Genomic DNA, 13,337 nt, shown 5'->3' with positions numbered 1-13,337 from the left:
GCAGCCGGTCTCCACTATTTACCAAGCTCCTGTCATCCTAGGAAGACCATTTCTAGCTACATCAAATGCATTGATCAATTGCAGAAGTGGAGTTTTGAAGCTTACCTTTGGGAACATGGCACTTGAGTTGAACGTTTTCAACGCTTGCAAGATGCCAGCACATTTTGATGACACAAGCGATTTGAATGCTGTGGAGAGTTTGACACCAACAGATTTTATTTGCTCAACTTCTCCATTCTTTGATGATGATTATATTTTTCAGACACCTGAATTTTTACTTGATGAGAAAATTGATCATATCAATGAAGATGACTTTGATTTTTTTGATTGTTTTGCAAATTCTTCATTACCACTTGAAGTACAGTTTGCGGGAGCAAGATGGAAACCCCAGTTTGAAGATCTACCACCACCAGACATGCTTAAATCTTCAGAGGAAGTAGTTCCCTAGTTGGAACTGAAACCACTTCCTCAAGATTTAAAGTATGTGTTCCTTGGTCCTGAAGAAGGCACTTTTCCGGTGGTGATTTCCTCAAAGTTAAATTAGAAGGATGAAGCCCAGTTGATTAAAGTATTAAGTAAGCATCGAGGCGCAATTGGTTGGATAATAGCTGACATCAAAGGCATTGATGCCGCTATATGTACCCACAGAATCCATCTTGAAGACGATGTTAGACCAGTTCGTGATGCTCAACGTAGGCTCAATCCTACCATGAAGGAAGTTGTGAAAGAGGAAGTGCTTAAGCTACTCGCAGTAGGTATCATTTACCCTATCTCGGACAGTAAGTGGGTAAGTCCAACTCAAGTGGTACCAAAAAAATCTGGTTTGACTATCATAAACAATGATAAAAATGAGTTGATTCCAACTAGAATGGTTACTGGTTGGAGAATGTGCATTGACTCTAGAAAAATTAATTCAGCCAGTAGGAAGGATCATTTTCCTTTACCATTCTTGGATCAAATTTTGGAAAGAGTAGCTGGTAATGCATATTATTGTTTCTTGGATGGCTATTCTGGTTATTATCAAATTGCTGTAGCGCTTGAGGATCAGGAGAAAACCACTTTCACCTGTCCTTTTGGCACTTTTGCTTTTACTAGAATGCCTTTTGGTTCGTGTAATGCTCCAGCTACTTTTCAAAGATGCATGATGAGTATTTTTTCTGATATGATTGATGACATTTGTGAAATATTCATGGATGATTTCTCTGTTTTTGGAAAATCCTTTGAGAGTTGTTTGCATAATTTGGCACCTATTCTCCAAAGATGTGAGGAAAAAAATCTTTTACTTAATTGGGAGAAATGCCAATTTATGGTCACTCAGGGTATTGCATTGGGGCATATTGTTTCTTCTGAGGGTATAAAGGTTGACAAGGTAAAGATTGAATTAATATCTAAACTTCCTATTCCTAGGACAGTTAGGGATATTCGTTCTTTTCTTGGTCATGCTGGCTTTTATAGGCGGTTTATTCAAGGGTTTAGTTCTATTGCAAAACCTTTGTGCACTCTTTTACAAAATGATATTGAATTTGTTTGGACTGATGAGTGCCAAAAATCTTTTGATACCCTTAAGAAATCGCTTACCACTGCACCTATTGTGCAACCTCCGCAGTGGGACATTCCCTTTGAGATTATGACAGATGCTAGTGACTATGCTTTAGGAGCTGTTTTGGGACAGCGGGTGGATAATAGGCCATTTGTGATTCATTATGCTAGTAAGACCTTGAATGATGCCCAGAAAAATTATACCACTACTAAAAAGAATTGCTTGCAGTGGTTTTTGCACTTGATAAATTTCGGACTTATATTCTTGGTTCTCCTGTTACTATTTTCACTGACCACTCTACTCTTAAGTATTTGTTGGCTAAGAAAGATGCAAAGCCACGATTGATTCGCTGGATTCTATTACTTCAAGAGTTCAACATCAACATTAAGGACAAGAAAGGAGTTGAAAACGTGATAGCTGACCACCTCTCTAGATTGTCATCATCTCCTTCTTCAAATGTCAGCATTCCTCTTGATGATAGTTTTCCGGATGAGCAGCTGTTCGTGGTTGATAGAGCTCCCTGATATGCTGACATAGTCAATTATCTGGTGACTGAGCGAATGCCTTCTGAATGGTCCACCCAAGATAAGCGTCGGTTTCTCTCTGAGGTACGATACTTTTATTTTGATGATCCATATCTTTTTAAGTATTGTTCGGACCAATTGATTCAAAGATGCATTCCTGATGATGAGTTTTCTTCGGTTTTGAGATTTTGTCATATGGGTGCATGTGGTGGTCATTTTTCAGTAAAGAAAACAGTTTCAAAAATTTTGCAAAGCGGTTTTTACTGGCCTTCCATGTTTAAAGATGCTTATAATTTTTGCAAGGCTTGTGAGCCTTGTCAAAAATTAGGATCCATTAGCAAAAGAGACATGATGCCTATTTCCCCTATTCTGACTTTAGAAATTTTTGATTGTTGGGGAATAGACTTCATGGGACCTTTTCCGGTTTCTTTTGGAAACACATATATTCTTTTAGCTGTGGATTATGTTTCAAAATGGGTGGAGGCCATTGCTTGCAAAACAAATGACCATCATTTTGTCCTGAAATTTTTACAATCTTTATTTGCTTGTTTTGGCATGCCAAAAGTTATTATAAGTGATGGGGGTTCTCATTTTTGCACTTGTGAAGAAATATGGAATTACACACAGAGTTTATACCCCTTATCACCCTCAAACAAATGGGCAAGCTGAATTGGCAAACAGAGAGATAAAAATTATTTTAGAGAAAACCATCAAGCCTAATAGGAAAGATTGGTCGGTTAAACTTCTTGATGCTTTGTGGGCTTATAGGACAGCTTTTAAAACAAATCTAGGGATGTCTCCTTATCGATTAGTTTATGGTAAAGCTTGTCATTTACCTGTTGATATTCAGCATCGAGCTCTTTGGGCCATAAAACATGTTAACATGTCACTTGATGAAGATTCAAGGTTGAGAAAATTGCAGATCAATGAATTGGATGAAGCTCGTCGAAATGTTTATGACAACGCTCAGATTGCAAAGGAACGCATAAAAATTCTGCATGATCAGAAAATTCATCCAAAGCATTTCACACTTGGTCAGGAAGTTCTTCTTTACAACTCTTGCTTGCACATTTTCCCTGGAAAGTTGAAATCCCGATGGAGTGGGCCATACATTGTAAAGACCGTTCATCCTCATGGTGCGGTAGACATTGTCAATCCGAAAAATGGTAATAGCTTCACTTTCAACAGACAACGTCTAAAGTCATTTCTGAAGGTCTTTGATCCACATGAAGAGATCTTGCTTGTGCAAGACCCCAGGGAAGTGTTTTGATTTGCTTCTCCTTCTTTACAGTTTTCATTACTTGCTTTGTTTTTATTTGTTCTTTTGTTTTGATTTTATATTTCATGTTGATTGTTTATTTTGCTTGCTTAGTTCTGTGCACTTTCTTTTCTTTCGTTCGACTCATTGAGGACTATGTTTCTCACTAGTTGGGGGGTAGCATGTGTGCACAGTTTAAAAATAAATAAATAAATAAATAAGATTTGTGAAATTTGAGCATCCTGGTGGAGTAGTTGAGCAGGATCATTTGTGGAGATTTATTTTCAAGTTTAAACATAGATTATGATTTTTGATGCATCATATTTTGTTTATATGTGGCTTGAAACACCGGGATGTTATGCTTATTGAGATGAAACTTGATAAAATTTTTGTAGAACGAAAGGCAAATTTTGAAGAATATTTTGCACATGCTTACGCTTGTAGTGTTCCTTATTTACCATTCATTGATTTAACACTGGAGAAGTAAACTGCAAGACTACAGAGCCATGCCAAAAAAAAAAGGAAAAGGATTTGAAAAGATTAGAATGAAAAGAAAAGAAGAAAAAAAAAAGAGAGAGAGAAAAGGAATAAAGGCAACTTAGTGAACTTTCCTAAGTAAAAAGGGCTAGAAACAGTTACCCAAGACTTTGGGGGTTGAGTGTCCAACCTTTAAAAAACAGAGCTGGCGTGAAAACTGCTAGACCCTTGGGCTTTGAGGTAGTTAGAATCAGCAATGATTAATCTTAAGGTTGAAAAATCCTATGGCAAATCATGGCTAGTAATGAGGAACACACAACCGGTCTAGCTCCACATACACATTTGAGTTCTGAGACATTTGCCTTAATTCTATGTGAAAGATTGTTGAGATAGTCTTGGTGGGTATAACCCTTGGGGGTTGAGTAGTAACGTGTCACTTTTGTGAGAATTCAGAATAGTGTTTGATTGTTTTTGTTTGAATTTCGATCTTTATGCAATATTCATCTCAATTAATTTTCACTATTTTGCTCAAGGATTAGCAAAATGCTGGTTGGGGGGGTGTGATTGAGCTGAATTATTGCATTTTTAATGCTTTTGGAACCAATATATATTAATTCTTTCATTACTTTATCATTGGTTTTATATGGAAAAATGAATAAATCAAAGTTGTGATTTTAACTGGGCTTTGAACACAGTTATGTGGTGGACTGTTTAGGTAGAGGGGGTGTAATTGCTATGTTATGGAGAACTAAATTGAATGCTGATTTTTAGAATTACTCTTAGAACCATATCTCAGTAATCTTTATAGAATTATGGTCAAACCAGAAGTGGCTTTTAACTAGCTCTATGGGAATCCAGTTGTAGCAAAGAGACTTGAAAGCTGAAATTTAATAAGAATTCTCAAACCTCTATTGTCTATGCCAGGGCTTTGTATGGGGAACTTCAATGAAATTTGAAATCAAAAGGAGAAAGTAGGAGTTGTAGGAAGACCTTATTCTCATATGGAATTATTTCGAGAAGCGTTGGAGGACTGTGTGTTGAGTGACTTTGGTTTTAGAGGCTCAAGATTTACTTGGTGTAATAATAGAGCGGGGAGGGAAATTACTAAAGAAAGATTGGATAGGGCTGTTGGGAATAGTGAATTGAATCTATTATGAAAGAATTTGAATGTTCATGTTCTACTTGTTTTGAACTCTGATCAATTTCCTCTATTCATTTCTTGCTTCAATAATGAGAAGGATGCTAATAGAGAAAGAAGAATATTAAGATATGAAGCAAATTGGTCAAGACAAGAGGACTGCTCAGGTATAATTAAAGTAGCCTAGAGATCAATAGTTTCATATAACAATAGACTAGACTTCTTGAAGAAAGGCTTAATTAGTTGCAAAGAACATCTGATAAGGTGGAGCAAAGCTACATTGGGTAACAAAAGGAAGATAATGAATTAGAAGAGAGAGATGATCAAGGAGATGCAGAGTATTAATCAAGCTAGCTTCAATGAAACAATAAGAGGACTACAAAAGGAAGTGGATGGTTATTTAGAAGATGAGGACCTGAAATAAAGACAGAGAGTAAAAATGAAGTCGTTAAGAGATGCGGACAAAAATTCCAGATATTTTTCACTCTTGTGCAAATCAAAGAAAGCATTCTAATACCATCCATCCAGTCCTATCTAGTAATGGGTCATTGGCTAAAAGTCGTGAAGATATCTGTAGATAGTTCCAGCAGTTTTATCAAGATATGTTCACGACTTCGCAGCCTACTAGATCTCAGATAGATTTGATTTTCTTGTGAGATCAGTCACTGAAGATATGAATAGGCACTTGACTAAGTATTTTTCTATTGAGAAAATCACAACAGCTATAATGGAGATGAATTCTTTGGGATCACTAGGGCGAGATGGATTTCTAGCAGCATTCTACCATGACCATTGGAAGGTTATTAGGAGTGATGTGGTCTAGGTAGTTAAGGCCATTTTGAACTTGAATTGTGTTGGCTGAGATTAATGAAACTTTTATAACTCTAATCCCAAAGAAGGCTAAGCCTAAGCTTGTTTCAGAATATAGAGCAATAAGCCTCTGCAATGTTTTCTATAAAATTGTTGCAAAGGTTTTTGCCAATAGACTGAAGCACATTCTTCCAAACTTGATATCTCCAATTCAGAGTATTTTCATCCCAGGTAGACTTATTTCAGACAATGTTATAGTTGCCTTTGAAGCTTTGAATTCTATGCAAACTCGAATGATTGGGAGAAAAGAAGGATTTATGGCTCTCAAGTTGGATTTGAGCAAAGCCTATGATACAGTAGAATGGTCCTTTTTACAAGATGTCATGGAAAAGATGGGATTCTCTAGGAGGTGGATTGACATTATTATGCAGTGTGTTAGCACTGTGACTTATTCCATTTTAATAAATGGGGTTCCTTAGAACATTTTCAAACCCTTAAGAGGAATTAGACAAGGAGATCCTCTATCCCCTTATCTTTTTATTATATGTTTTGAAGTACTTCGTTCCATTTTGAGTAAGGCTGAGGAAAAAGGAAACATTTCAGGAATTCCAGTTGCAAGGGTTTTTTTCACATTAGCCACCTATTTTTTTTTTGCAGATGATAGTCTACTCTTTTGCTTGGCTAACCCTCTTGAATGGAGCATGAATGGAGCATACTTATTTATCTTCTTCAATCCTATGAATATGCTCCAGGTCAAAGGTTGAACATGGACAAAACTTCAATTTTTTTTTAGTAAGAACACTAGACCATAAGTGAAGGACCTCATTTTGGTAGCAACAGGAGTCAGAGCATCTTAGTCATATGAAAATTTTATGAGTTTACCCTCTTATGTGGGTAGAAACAGATCCAAAGCTTTCAATTCAGTTCTGGACAAAATCAGAAGCAAGCTAAGAAATTGGAAATTGAAGTTTCTATCTCAAGTAGGGAAGGAAATTCTCATGAAATCAATTATTCAAGCCATTCCAACCTACAACATGGTGCTTTTTAAAATTCCTAAAGTGTTGCTGAGAGAAATCACTGGAATTATGCAAAACTTCTAGTGGAGGTAAGCAAATGATTGATCTAAAATTCACTGGTTAAGTTGGCAACAATCAGGAAAAGGAAAGCAAATTGGTGGTTTGGGATTTCAAGATTTTGAGAATCTCAACCTATCATTATTGGCAAAACGGGGATGGAGACTACTGTAGCAACCCAGTTCATTGGCTTCAAAGTTCTAAAGGCTAAGTACTTTCCATATAATGAGCTTATAAAAGCTAAGGTTGGTAACAATGTTTCTTTTATTTGGAAGAGTATTATGGCTGCCAAAAACTTGTTGTCTGAAGGCCTTTTATGGAAGATTGAGAATGGTGAGTCTGTAAAAATCTAGTATGATAAATGGGTGCCTATCCCAACTTCTTTCAAGATTCAATCACCTATGAGGGGTTTAGAGCAGAATGCAAGGGTTAAGGACCTTATTGACCCTTACACTAAACAATGGAACCTGGCTTTATTGAAGGATGTCTTTTCAGATACTGAGATTGACAGTATCATAAGAATTCCCATTAGTATATGTGATAGTCCTGACAAATTAGCTAGGAGATGTACTTTAGATGGTAAGTTCTCTATAAAGATTGCCTACCATCTTTAATGTGAATTGATGTCAAGATTCTAGGGACAAGCCTCAAGTATCATATGGAGCTTAAAAATTTGGCCAAAGATATGGAAATTATAGGTAACAAATGCAGTTAAAAGTTTCTTATGGAGAGCTACTCTAGAATACATTCCCACTAAACTAAATCTCTTTAAAATGGAGGTAGTGGAATCATCACACTGCCCTATTTGCTTATCTAAACCTGAGTCAATATTACATGCTCTTTGGAGTTGTAAAGGTGCTCAAGATATCTGGGGGTCTACCTCGAGGAGGTTGCAGAAATGAAGTATGGAGGTGCCATCATTTCATTCTCTATTGTTCCATTTTTGTCAATGCTATGCCACCAGAAGTATTAGTTGAAATAGCAGTGACAGCACACTAGATTTGGAAAAGAAGAAACTTGGTGTTCTTTGAAGACAAATTTATAGCTCCTGAGAAGTTGGTACTTCTAGCTTATCATATGATAGAAGATTATAGCTGTGCAGTATTAGAGAACAAAACTCAGGTAGAGGCTAGTTGAGCAAATGTGCAATACTGTGAACTCCCACCTCCTGAAATGTTCAAAATAAATTTGGATGCTACCATTGACAAGCATCAGTGTAGAATTGGAATAGGAGAGGTAGTAAGAGATTGTGATTCAGAGTTATAGCTTCATGTAGATCATCAAGAGAATTGTTTCCTGATGCATAGCTAGGGGAGTCTTTTGCAGTATTGAAAGCAACCTTGTTGTGTGCTGAATTGGGGCTATAGAAGGTGATTTTTGAAAGGGACGCTCTCTCTATAGTAAAGTGTATCAATAGTGGTGATGAGACATGCAACACACATGAATCGATAAAAAGGGATGTCAAAATTCTTTTAAAAAGGTTCAAGGAGTGGTCTATTAGGCATGTATCTAGAGACAAACAAAGTAGCACATGCTCTAGCTAAGGATGCATAATTTCACTCTAAGGAGTGCATTATGTTGGAGGATATTCCTTCATGCATTTGTCATTTAGTTTGATGTTATTTATTGAGATCGGGCTTTTCTTAAAAAAAAAAAAAAGACTTTTAAGGCCCTCACCGATGGAGGTGGCATCAAAGGTCCATCAAAGATTAAAGCATATTATGCTAGGATTGAAAGAAGGAAGAGATGATCTAATAAAGACGAGGAGCTGATTACACACACACACACACACAAAAGGGGGAAAAAAGAAAGAAAGAAGATGAGACATATAGCTAGAGTACAAATCACAAAGCAAGGGGCAAGGGACAACAGAGAGTAAGGTTTTGGGTGTGCTTCCTTTGGACTGGAATGTACTTCTATCCTTTCCTTTCATGAGAAGGAAGATTTTATAATTGAGCCAATGATATAATTAAAGACATGCATGAGCTATGATCAAACACAAGAGTTGGAGATTCACAATCTTATTACAAATAGCAACCGAGTGCCGTTAATTAATAGACAGTGTAAAAGCTATTTTCCTTTACGTAAATGTGAACTTGAAATTATAAGCTCTATTAAAAAGCTAGTGTTGGATCAACAAATTATTGCCAATATATACTAGGAAAACTATGCTAGTTGTGTATAAATTTGAGGATGGTGCTAAAGGACCATCAAGAGATAGGCCGAGGTGTGTAATGATCACGAGAAATCCAGGTAATCCAACATCTTGACCACCATGTTGATCATGATCAATATTGTATATAATTTTCAATTTCCTTGCTGTTTATGTCATCCTCAAAGTGTTTTGAAAGAACAAGAGGGAACACAAGATAAGTGCCACTACCATGGTTGTGACTCGGCAGAATTGGACAGCAAAAATATTGTGAGTGATGCAGAAGAAAAAGGAAAGAAATTGGAAGCAATGGAGGAAGTGGCATAAAGCAGTAGAACTGCAATAGACCAAGGAACCAACGAGTCCTTTTTCTTGTTGTTTTCTTTTTTTGTTTGTATGTATAGTAGAGAGTTTTGTTTCTTTGTTTCTTTTGTTTCTTTTACACAGAGTCATCTGTATATATATATATATATACATATGTAGGTTTCGAATGATAAGAGTAGTAAGGAAAGTTAATGAAAATAATACAAGGGAAAAACTTTCTTTTCAAAGCTGCTCTTTAACTTGCTATCTCTCTATTCTCCTAGCAGCATAGTGTTTGATATCTTGCATTTTTTTTTTTTTTTTTGTGATGGTATTAGAGCTCAATGGCTGATTCCATCAACTCCAACATCAACCAAAACACAAATCAAACCCCAAACACTCCTGATCCATCCCAACCAAACAATCCTTATTTCATTGCCTCCAGTGACAGCTTTGGAGCCCTACTTGTTACCCAAATGCTTGATTCAAGCAACTATCACTCTTGGACACACGTTCAATGAAGAGAGCCCTTTGCATAAGAAACAAATTGGGATTTGTTGATGGGAGCATTTTTGAACTATCTGCAGCTGATAGTCCATTGATGGACCATTGGCTTTGATGCAGTGGCATAGTCATCACATGGTTGCAAAATGCCATGTTCGTTGGCATCAAAAGCAACACCCTCTATGTTGAGATTGCTCACCAGCTATGGAAGGAACTTGAATAGAGGCTTGCTTAGCAAAATACTCCCAGGATTTATGATGGAAAACAAGGTATCACCACAATAATGTGAAACTAAGACACTGTAAGTATGTACTACTCTAAGTTAAAGACTTTGTTGGATGAATTGATGTATTATAAGTCAATCCCTAACTGTACATGTGGTGGTTTGAAAGCAGTAGTGGATAACCAAGAAAGAGACTGGATAATGAAGTTTTTTATGGGTTTAACTGATACATACAAAGCCCTTAAAGCTCATATTCTTTTTAATAAAATCTTTTCCTAGTCTTAATGAAGTATACTCTATAATACAACAACAGGAAAAAAGGTGACAAATTTCTATAGATACTTTAGTTGGTGATTCTATGGCTATGATAGCAACTTCTAGAGATGTGGGAAGGCATAATATCACATCTCAAAGAAAATATTATTGCACCTTTTGTAAGGTACTTGGACACTCCTTTGAAAGATGTTTTAAAGCTAACCCTGAAAAACCAGTATGTTGCCATTGCAGAATGCTTGGTCATGTTGCAAACAAGTGCTTCAATGGTTATCCACCAAGCCATAAGCTCCATGGAAAGGGCAGATCATCTTTTGTCAACCAAGTCACCACCCTTATTGCGCTAGGACAAGAGCAAACCAATGACAGCCAAGCAGCACTCACTCAAGAGCAATACCCGTAGCTGATTGCCTTGCTCAAATCACGACCCACTCATTCTCATACATCTTCACTCAATCAAGCTCATTCCCTCATACCATCATCTTTTGAATCTAACATGTCAAAGATATCTGGTATCTCTCTTTGTCTCTGAGCTTGTAACTCAAACTCATACATCACTTTTAATACACCTTGGATAATAGACATAGAGGCGACAGACCACATGGTCTATTCAATCTCCCTTGTCACTATCATCAAAACAATTGCTGCATATTCAGTAGCTCTCCCAAATCGTGAAACTGTACAAGTTTCTCATGTTGGAACAGTGAGTATATCAAAGGACTTGACCATGCATGTTGTGCTTTGTGTCCCATCCTTTTGTTGTAATCTCATATTTGCTAGAAAGCTTAGTCAAAGATCAAAATGTTGTCTCATTTTTCTACTTGAAAACTGTTTCATTCAAAACCTTTTAAATTGGAAAATGATTGGAATGGGTGAAGTGAGGAATGGCTTATGTCACCTATTGAGGAATGAAGTCTCCCCCACAACCTTATTACAAGACTGCCATTACAACTTTTGTCATCAGTAACCATGAAGACTTTAATTTTTGGCACTATAGACTCGGACATATCTCTAACTATAGAATGAACATGATTAGCAAAGAGGACATTTCTGATTGTAATGTCAGTTCCACAACCTCCTTAGTTTGCCCCTTAGCCAAATTGCACAAACTCCTTTTTCCTGTTAGCCATTATAAATCAGAAAAATGCTTTGATTTGGTCCATTGTGATCTTTGGGGGCCTTGTAATGAAATTGGTCATGATGGATCAAGTTATTTTTTTAGGATAGTTGATGATTTTAGTCGTTGTACCTGGGTATATATGCTAAAATTGAAATCAGATGCAACTGGAGCTTTATGACAATTTTGTGCAATGATTGAGAACCAATTTGACTCCAAAATCAAAGTAATTAGAAGTGACAAAGGAAAGGAATTTTCCATGAAATATTTTTAGTCAAAAGTAGCATAATACATCAGAAAACTTGTGTTGAAACACCTCCGCAAAATGCTATTGTAGAGAGGAAGCACCAACACATTTTGAATGTAGCTAGGGCCCTAAAGTTTCAAAGTAAAATTCCAATGAAATATTGGAATCATTGCATTCTTATGACAGTATATCTCATAAACAAAACTTCCTCACCATTGCTCAAAAGCAAGACTCCTTTTGAGCTTTTTTTCAAGATCAAACATGTTTACTCTCATCTTAGGGCATTCGGGCGTTTGGCTTTTGCCTCCACTCTTGTGAATAATATGCACAAATTTGATCCTAGAGCTACAAAGTGAGTATTCTTGGGTTACCCTTTTGGAGTTAAGGGTTATAAGCTTCTTGACCTAGAAACAGAAAGGGTCTTTATTTCAAGGAATGTGATCTTTCATGAGAGGACTTTTCCATACAAAGTTGAGGCCACAACCACTCCACCAAGCCCAACCACACTGTCGTACCCTCAGCCACTGGAAATTGCACTAGACCACCTTTTTGAATCAGCACATCACCAACCTGAACCAAATCTTGGTACAGAAGGCACATCAAACACCTCAAACACACAAAGTTCACTAGAACCTCCTGCATAACACACACACATAAGTGCCACCAGCCCTCACATGCCTAAAAGGTCCACCAAAGAGAAACATGCACCTCCTTACTTGTAGGACCTCATTTGTCAACAAGCATCCCTGCTCGCCCATTCACAGAAGTTGAACAAGGATGAAGGACCAAAACTCTTAGGTAATGCCTATCCTCTTGATGCTATTCTCTCTTACCATAAACTGTCCAGCACAAACAAAGCTTTTGTTGCTTCCATCACTAAGCCAATAGAACCTAACACTTATGCACAAGTTATCAAAACCCCTGATTGGTGCAAGGCTATGCAAGCTGCGATAAAGGCTTTGGAAATGAATGATACATGGACTATAGTTGATTTGCCTCATGGCAAGGAAGCTATAGGGTGCAAATGTGTATACAAAATCAAGTACAATGCAGATGGGAGTGTTGAGAGGAATAAGGCATGGCTAGTGGCAAAGGCATACACAAAGCAAGAGGGGTTGGATTACCATGAGACCTTTTCTCCTATGGCAAAGCTAGTAACAGTTAGAACATAGCTTGCTATTGCAGTTGTTGAAGGCTGGAATTTGCACCAATTGGATATGAACAATGCATTCCTCCATGGTGATTTTGATGAAGAAGTTTATATAGAACTTCCACTAGGTTATACTCATGATAATTGTACAAAGGTTTGCAAGCTCCTAGAATCCCACACTTAACTGCTGCTCATAAGGTGCTAAGGTATGTAAAGAGAGCTCCAGGTCAGGAATTGTTATATCCTTCACAATCTAACTTGCAACTTGAAGTGTATTATGATTCAAATTGGGGAGCATGCCAAGATACATGAAAGTCTATGACTTGCTATTGTGCTTTCCTTGGTCCTACCTTGGTGTTTTGGAAAACCAAGAAACAAAACACTATCTCTAAGTCCTTAGCAATGGCAAGTGCCTGTTGTGAGTTAACTTGGCTAAGATTTTTACTTCAAGAACTGAAGGTAGATAACCCTGAAGCAACAATGTTATATTGTGACAACAAGTTAGCATTACACATAGCAGCAAATCTAGTATTCCATGAAAGAACTAA

The sequence above is a fragment of the Carya illinoinensis genome, chromosome 14, assembly GCF_018687715.1.
Source record: "Carya illinoinensis cultivar Pawnee chromosome 14, C.illinoinensisPawnee_v1, whole genome shotgun sequence".
Taxonomy (NCBI): Eukaryota; Viridiplantae; Streptophyta; class Magnoliopsida; order Fagales; family Juglandaceae; genus Carya; species Carya illinoinensis.
Note: the sequence above shows the minus strand (reverse complement) of the source record.